Below are 9,639 nucleotides of genomic sequence, written 5' to 3'. Positions count from 1 at the left end.
TTTCCAAGTTTTGGGGTGGTTTGCAGAAAGCTTTGGGAACTCAGCTGAAATTCAGTAGAGTCTTTCATCCTCAGACTGATGGATAGTCTGAGAGGACGATCCAGGTATTGGAGGATATGCTCAGAGCATGTGTGATTGATTTTGAGGGTTCATGGAGTAAGTGTTGGATTATCTTATATCAGGATCTTTATTTATTTTCATGTATATCTAATATTAAAAAAATTAATACGAGATAGCCTAAAACATGTTTCTAAAATTGAATTCAAAGAGAAACAAATAATATAATACTTACAGTATACGCAGCGGAATTAAGAGTCCTTCCTTCAGTTTCTCTAACTCTTGTATCCTTTCTGTCGCAGAGTATTATCAAGAAACTGAACCGATCTTCTATTTTCTTCACGATCTTCCAATGTATCCTTAGAACCACCTAGACTAGTGTGGGCAATTCTCAACACATGAGATAGATATAGAGAGAAGAAGAGAAAATAACAAAGTGGCTTAGAAAAGGACTTGTGTTTAGAGAGAATCTAAAACTATCAGAAAATCTCACTTAAGACTTATTAAACTTCTGTTTTGACTTCTCTCTAAGCACTCCTTTTATAGACTCAATTAGGCCATTTAATTTAATTAAAAAATCAATAAAATAATAGCCATTTTGAAGCCCTAGGTCGAAATTATCATGGGTTATAAGCCCGTGAAATTTCTCATTTGATTATAAGCCCATTGGACTTAAAATCAAGGCCTGTATTATTTTCTATTGATTTAATTAATTAAATAATTATTTAAATCATTTATCAAATTAATTATTTATAATTTGAACCTTGATTTAAACTTATTTATTAATTTAGATACCAATTTATCTTAATTAATAAATCTGCCATAATTTCTCTTTTCTTCTCAAAATTACACAATTCTGTGAAACTATCCAAAATTGACCTGGTCAACTTTGATAATTCTAATTGATAATTAAATCAATTAATTGAGACTATCTAGATGATTTTATACAAGGTACAATGGAGACCATGGGCCTATGAAATCAAGCTCCAATAAGTTATCATAAATCTAACAAATAAATTTACTAACTTATTAATTCCTCGTGACTCCACTATAGACTTGGAATTGCACTCTTGAATTCATAGAACGCTCTATAACAAATATAGATACGCTATTAATTATCCATTGTTACAACCATAATTTTCACTCAATCCTCTATAGACGGTCTACAATGAGATAGGACTAAAATACCGTTTTACCCCTCATTGTATTTTATCCTTAAAACACTTAGTTCCTTGTAAATGATATTTCAGTAAACTAATTTAATTACTGAAATGAGATCTCTATCATTTATCACCTTGAACCAAACTAAAAGGAAACCATCGTTTCACTTCTTCATCAGAAGCTATAGATATCATATCTATGATTAACACTCCCACTCAATTATACTACCGAGTTCCCGAGATGTAAGTATGGGCTAGTCCGTAGGGTAAGCTGGTAACGAACAAGTCAAAGAACTCAAATAATACAATCAGTTAGAATACTAACCACTCAGAATTGAGATTGAATTGACCTATGGTCAACTATATGATATGACTAGAATAGATAATAACGGTATGTTTACTTATCTTATCAACTGTCAATATCGGTCTTGTCCGATGTAACAAATACATCCGATATTATCTACTTTGCTAATGTTCTGGAAAGAACATAACACTGTAATGTGTAAGTAGATCATATCGTAGATTGGCAAGTCAGTGTAAATCCGGTGCACTGACTAATCTTAGGACTAACTTATTTTGAACATATAATCATATTTATATTCCACTGTGATTACGTCACTATAAATAAGATTAGCTATATGCTCAGGATTTAATAGAAGTTTATATTAAACAAATAATCATGAAAATAAAACATGTGAGCAAAGTGATTGACTAAGTCAAAAAATGATCTCTATTCTTTTATTGATAATAAAATGAGATTACAAAGAATTTGAGTTTTAATTAGGGCATAAAACCCCAACAGTAAGTACCTTCCGTTGATTGAATTCTCGTACAACAACAGTTACCAGTCAACGATTGGAGTGGCTCCCTATGAGATGTTATATGGGAGGAAGTGTAGATCACCCATTCATTGGGATGAGATGGGTGAGAGGAGATATTTGGGGCCAGTTATGGTTCAGAAGACACGTGAGGCCATAGAGAAGATCCGGGCTAGGATGCTCGCTTCACAGAGTAGACAAAAAAGCTACGCTGACCCTAAGTGTAGAGACGTGGAGTTTCAGGTTGGTGACCACGTCTTTCTTCGAGTTTCGCCTCTGTGAGGGGTGAGGAGGTTCGGTAAGAAGGACAAGCTGAGCCCTAGATTTATTGGACCATTTGAAATCCTGGAAAGGATTGGTCAGGTGGCTTACAGGTTAACTTTGCCGCCATCGTTGTCTGGGGTTCATGACGTATTTCATGTTTCCATGCTTCGGAAGTATGTCTCAGATGTGACTCATGTGTTGAGGCATGAGGATCTGGAGTTACAGGCAGATTTGGCTTATGAAGAGCAACCAGTTCAAATCTTGGATCGAAAAGATAAAGTGTTGCGAAATAAGACGATTCCTCTAGTTAAGGTGCTTTGGAGGAATAGTAAGGTCGAGGAGGCGACCTGGGAGCTTGAGACGGTGATGCGGGATCAGTATCCTGAGTTGTTCAAGTAAATTTCGAGGACGAAATTCTCATTAGGAGGGGATAGTTGTAACAACCCAAATTCGCTAATAAGGCTTAAGGGCCTTGATTAGTGTGCCTGGAGGGCATAATGGGGATTACGTGTGAATTTAATGATTAAGATGCCTGATATGATTTAAAGCATGTTATATGATTACTTGAATATTTGAGATGCATGACTATGTGTGTTAGTATGCATATAGGCCCTGATTAGGTTAGAAGGGCATAATCGTAATTTTGGCCATTATGAGCATAACTGCTTTGATATATGTGATAATTGTCGAGACCACATTATTATGTGGATATATCTGTGATCTGTGACTCGAGACGATCCTAGTGAGCAAAGTAGCGGAAAAGTCATAGCGGGGATTTATACCCGGCTCGGGGTGAGCTTAGGGGTATAAATGGGAGTCCGGCGGATATATTGGAGTCTATTTTGACATTGAGGAATACCATTGGTGATTAATTAGGTATCGGGAATTAAGCGGGGAATAATAGAGACACTCGAGAAATTGGCGGGAATTGGGTAAAATGACTAAGATACCCTTAGGTGGACTAAAGGGGTTAGAATTAATAGGGAGGGTATAATGGACATTTGCTTTACAGAAGTTAGATTATACTAAGGCTTTATGTTAGTAGAATTTGTAGAATATCAAAGAAGCCTGAAAAAGAAGGAAAAGGAAGGGAAAAGAAAGAGGGAAACACAGAGAGAATTCTCTAGGTGGGTTTGTACTTCCTTCACTTGTTTCTTGAGGATTTCTGGAGTAAAGCTCAGAGCAGAGCTGGGATTAACTAGGCATCAAGGATCCTAACCTAAGACTAAGGAATTAACAGAGGCTTTGTAAGGGTTCATCAACACTTAAGGTAAGACTTAGAATTCTTCAGTTTCAGTTTCTGGTTTTTGAGTTGTGGTGCTTAAGTTGGAATTGGGTGGAACCTTAGGGAATTCAGACTTGAGGCTGAGGAGGAGCAAGCCAAAGGAGTCTAGAAGCAGCTTGTGGTCGAAATTCTATCAAAGTTATAAGGTCTAAACTCTAAACTTTGATGATCAGCTGGTTTTTACTGAGTTTTAGAGCTTAGGAGTGGCTATGGTGAAATATGAGTTTGTGGATGCATGTGCTTGGGTTTTAGGTGTTTGGGGTGCTTGGGATGAGTGGAGTGTGTTCATGAAGTTGTTTTTAAGTTTGGGTAAGAGTTGGAAGAGGTTTGGTTGAGGTTGGTTCGAGAAAATCGCAGAAGAGAAATTTTGGTGCTGGGCTGTCTGTGACTAGCGCTACAGCGCTAGCCTTTGGGCGCTGTAGCGCTAGGCCATGTTGCTGAAGGGTTTTTGGCTTCTGCTTGTAGCGCTGTAGCGCTACCCTGCCTTCTGAATGGGATTTTAGGGTTATTTGCAAGGGTTTTTGACCTAAGGTTTGGGGTTTGGTTCCACCACCTTGTTTGGTGGAACTAGGACATCCTGGGGGCTCGGGTTTGGCCCCGGGGCTAGGTTTTGAACTTGAGGTTTGATGATGACCTTGGCTATGATTATGTTTAGGTGAGCGCTAGGGCTCCGGGGCTCGAGGGGGATCATGCTCAAGGAGTCAAGGGGTTAAAGCTTGTGAATTGAAAGGTAAGAAAACTGCACCCGGTTGTATGATTGTGATGGGACTAAGTGCTCCCGAGAATTGTATCGTGTCAATGTTGGTATCACGCCATGGGACATGTAAAAGCGGCCTAAGAGTGTCGTACATACTATTAGCGCACAGAGCGCGATTTGGCCACTGGGAGCCATGAACACTAGGATAACAGAGGGAGCAGCCTGTGAGCGCTAGCCCTGGTTATCGTTTATAAACTGTGCATGTTATGAGTTGATATGCCAAATATGTGGAATACCTGACTATATTGAACGGCTATTTGTCTGAGACTATGTGATGCAACGTGAGATATTGACTTGTCTGATAATTGCTTATGCTCTGTTGATATTGTGTTTTCTTGCTGGGCCTTGGCTCATGGGTACTACGTGGTGCAGGTAAAGGCAAGGGCAAGCTGGACCAAGCCTGAGGTGGAGAGCTCCGAGGTGGAATGTGCATAGCCAGCTGTTCGATCACCACGATCGAGGAGTGGACCAGGACAGGGATAACCTAACTGCTTGTTTTGCCTTAGTGTGGCTGGTTATTGTATCTGAGTCTCACAAATTTTGTAAAACGATTTTTAAACTTGTATTTTTGGGATCCCGTGTAACCAGATAATGTTTCTTAATGAAAAGTGTGGCTTTCAAGACCAAAACGCTTTTAACCCAAGATCCTTTGTAGCTTCTGCAACACGATTTTAATTAAATGACTTGATTAGCAAGTCTGGTACTTTATAAACACACAGTGTAACGGTCTTGGCTATCCAGGGCGTTACAAATGTTTTAATTTACTTATAATTTATGATTTTCATTTTAAAATTTTAATTTAAAATTTATTTTTTAAATAAATGGCTTCCCCGTGGGGATACCCCGCCCCAATAGGGCATTCCCCACCCCACCCCTTACGGAGGATAAGCGGGGATGAGGCGAGGATGGGGACTAAAAATATAAACGGGGACGGGGATGGGGGGAACACTCCCAGGCAATTCCCCGCCCCGTGTGCATCACTACCTGTAAGGCGTCAACTTCTCATTGTTGTGTTACCTCAACCCAAGGAATAATTTATGTTTAAAAATACCAAATTACACTGTTTTTGTTTAAAATCCTACTACTTACACAACTGTATTTTAGGAACAATACAAAATACATATTTGAACAAATTTCAAAATTATTTTTAATAAAATACTAATACCATCAATTTATTTATTTGATTTATTTATTGATCACTAATTATAATATAAATATTTTTACAATTTTCTTATAATAATAATTTTGCAAATATTATTTCACTTTTTGTAAGAATTATTTTTTAGTTCTGCTTAAAAAATCAATTATTTTAAGTAAAAAAAAATATATTTATAAATATTTAAGAAATTATTTCTTATAACAAATACTTTATTTATCATACTTTGATAATAAAATCCGGAAAAATTGAGTTTTTATGCTTAAAGATAAGTTTTAAGTAAAAAAAAAAAATGCTAGTCATTTAAATCATTTTAAAAAAAATACCAATTATCTTGATAATACCTAAAATACACCTTTCGTAATTTTTTTCAATCTACTTCCTCTGCTCTCTTCCCTCTCTCTCCTTCAACTCATTCTTCTCAACTCCCTCTCTAGAAAAAAAATCCACGGGTAAGGTAAAATATAATAGAAATCAATGGGACGCCGAGTATTCTTCACTTAGAACACTAAAATATTATATTTCGAACAAATATGGACATGATTTTTGGGTTTTTTTGTGATTTTTTTCAAATCTGAAACTTTAAAATATGCAGAAAATCGGCGTGGTTTGAGCAAAGTCAATTTTCTACATATTTCAGAGTTTCAAATCTGATAAATAACTCAAAAAAGCATGTCCAACTCGATGGTGTTCGACGCTACCTCAATGGGGTCTTTAAAATCAAGATTTTCATGAAAAAATTGACGTTGCTCGATGGTGGTTCGATGGTTGTTTGATGGTGGTTCGATGTAATTTTTGTAAGAGACATAATTTTTCACTCGAGTGTCCGTTTGTGATTAATTTATTTTTTATTTTTGGTATTTTTTTTAGATCTACACGTTTTAAATATTTAAATACAAATTTTCAAAATTTATAACTTGAAAACATACCAAAATATATCTTGAACATGATGTATGTTTTGCATTTGTCAATTTTTTCAAAATTTACATTTCCAAAATGTGTATGTGCATTATTTCTTGGTTTACAAATTAGTACATTATTTCTTGGAGTCGAATCAAGTTCATACAATTGCACCAAACTCAATATAATTTCTAACAATAATGCAAGCAATAATACCACATTAATTGCATCACATAATAATGTTATGTGATTAAATTTCTTTATATATGGCCTGGATATGTGATTATTATTGTTCTTTATATCACCATATGGTAGGAAGTGGTTTAAGACGTTGACAAATTGTGTCAATTATACGTTACACTGCACATATATTTAATTTAGTAAAATTTAATCTTTTTAATTTAAAATTTTCAAATTTAATTTAGTATTACATTTAGATGAGGTGTAGTATGCCTTCTACCACCCAAAAAATATAATAACAATAATTATATATAAAGGCCACATAATTATGGTGTGTTATACTTATGAGTTATCATGGAGGGAAAATATCAGTTTGGCCTGTATTTTTTCTAAATAGACGATTGGTTTTCGTGGTTTATTAAATGACAATTTGGATCCTATGTATTACAAAATTGATCAAAATAGTATTTTATACCCAATTTTTGATAAAAAAAAATTTAAATATAATATTTCATTATCAGCTCCTCGATCACTTTCTCTATTTCTCTTAATCTATCGCATCACTAACGACTTAAGAATTAATCTTATAATTGAAAATATTTTAACCGAAATCGGGTCTAGGGTACTATTTTGATTCATTTTATAAAACACATAATCTGAATTATTATTTAACAAAACACATGGGTCGATCGAGTATTCGAAAAAAATACAAAGGCCAAAATGATATTTTCCTTATCATAAATAAAGTACTATAATAATTAACCAAATTAAGATATGATCAGGAAGTTTAATGAGAAAGTTAACAGTGAAAATCATTTAAGTGTAGTGTACTAAAATTGGGAATCTTTCCATTCTGTGGAAAATTAAGAATCTCTCTATTAATAGAATGAAAATAAAAGTCGTTCTTACAAGAGAGTAGTACAAAATAGCTTTGTCACAGTAATATTTCATCTTTTTATCAAGTACAGACAAGATAATTCAAATACTTATTGAAGGGCCCCTATGTATTCTTCTTCAAATTTTCTGTGTCACTCCAAATTTATGTTGGTACAGAAACAAAAACTTACACATTTCATGAAAATGGTATTAAATTGTTTTAATCATACATTGGGTCCTAGGGAATCCTTGTCAAAAAGAGGATTACTCAATTATGAATGCTAAAAAATTAAAAATTATTTTGGAATTACATTTGAGAATTTGGATGTATATATAGTTCACTCACTGAGACTGACTCTATTTAAATAAATATGTATATTTGGATGTAGTTCACTGACTGACTGATTCTATTTGAATAATTATGTAACAACATAATAGAGAGTGATGATAAGTGCACATAAAACATGCACAAAAATATTACATATTAGAGTAATGTGTCAATTTTTTCAACCAATCATAAGATCTACTATTATAATGTTTTAGTGTATATTTTGTGGACACTTATTATTGCTCATTATTTTATATTGAATAATGTATTATAATATAATAATTATATAAATGTATCATTACACACTATTTTACATCTCTTGTAAATCAATTACATAAATATTAATATGTATTATTCATATAATGGGATTGGTTTTTACCCAAGTTTTCATTTTCACATAATTTACTCGTATTTCTAAGACAATATCTCAGTGATAATTGATTTCAAGTGTACGGACCATGTCTGTGAATGTGATCTGTCAAAACTAAAAGGCTTCTGTTCAATTTTTTATTTTTTTGTGTTTTTTCCAATTATCCATTGGTATACATTTTCAGGACTTTATATATTCATATTCGTGTTCATATTCATATTTTGGGTCCTTGAGAATGGACATTATTAATTAATTTCTGGGCTGCACATCTCTAAATTAATTCGTGAACTACAACTCAATGTGGTCTCGACTCACATTTAATTTAAACAAAATTATCAAAATCATGATATAACACATAAATACGTACCCATCAGAGCCAAAAAGATAGCTTCAAAAATTTCTTTTTTGTATATAAATAACTTTTTTAGATAATTATAGCACAACATTATTTATGAAGTTTTCTTATATTTATTATATATAGAGAGCAAAAATTTTATTTTGAAAAGAAAACCATATATATTGATATAGGCATGCACGGAGCCAGTTATCAAGCCCCCTAATTTTTTAGTTTTTTTTAAAATTTTTATATTAAATCATCAAAAACAATTATTATAATGTAAAAGTTTTCCAAAAAATAGCAATAAAACCCCCCTAAATTTTTTTATACACAATTAGTCCGCTTCACTGGCTCTGTCACTTGATATAGCGATAAAAAAAACCTTTAAACAATGGCAATGCCCTTCTAAAAAAAATTAAAAACATAATTACCCTAAATTAAATTCCTAACTTAGTGATTCAATGTAAGTATTATAATTATATGTAGAGTTGTAAATATGGGTTAGTATGATCCATTTTGGGCTTATTTTGGACCTAGCTTAAAAACAGGTAAGATTATATCGTCTAACAATATCAGCCTAACCTATATTTAGAAAAGATAAGTCCAATACGGCTAGATAACCGTTTTATTTAGATCATATTGTGTCCTAAATTAGAATAATGATGAAAATTTGAACCAGTAAGCTAAATATATATATTTTTTGTTTAAATTACAATTTTAGTTATTTTAATCTATTTTACAAAATATATGATCTACAATGTAATTTAACAAATAATAAGGTTCATGCAGGTATTTGGCCATAGCACAAACCAAAAATGGTGTTTTCACTAATTATATTACAGATATTTATGACAATCAATTATTATAATGTGAATATATAGTAATAAATACTCAAAATTGTAACTAACAAATTTTAAATCAAATCAATGTATTTTTAATTTTATTTTTTTATAATTGTTTAAATATAGAACTATAAAAAATCAAAATTATATTAGATTTTATTACCATTTTAATTTAAATATAATTCAAAAATAAATATTTATTATTATTATTAATGTCAATTTATCAAGCTTCATTTGAGCTTTTATCCATATTGTATTTTTGAGCTAGTTTGTCTATGATTACACATCGTGCTTTCGGTTTTGTCATGC

Source organism: Humulus lupulus, chromosome 8 (assembly GCF_963169125.1).
Source record: "Humulus lupulus chromosome 8, drHumLupu1.1, whole genome shotgun sequence".
Lineage (NCBI taxonomy): Eukaryota > Viridiplantae > Streptophyta > Magnoliopsida > Rosales > Cannabaceae > Humulus > Humulus lupulus.
Note: the sequence above shows the minus strand (reverse complement) of the source record.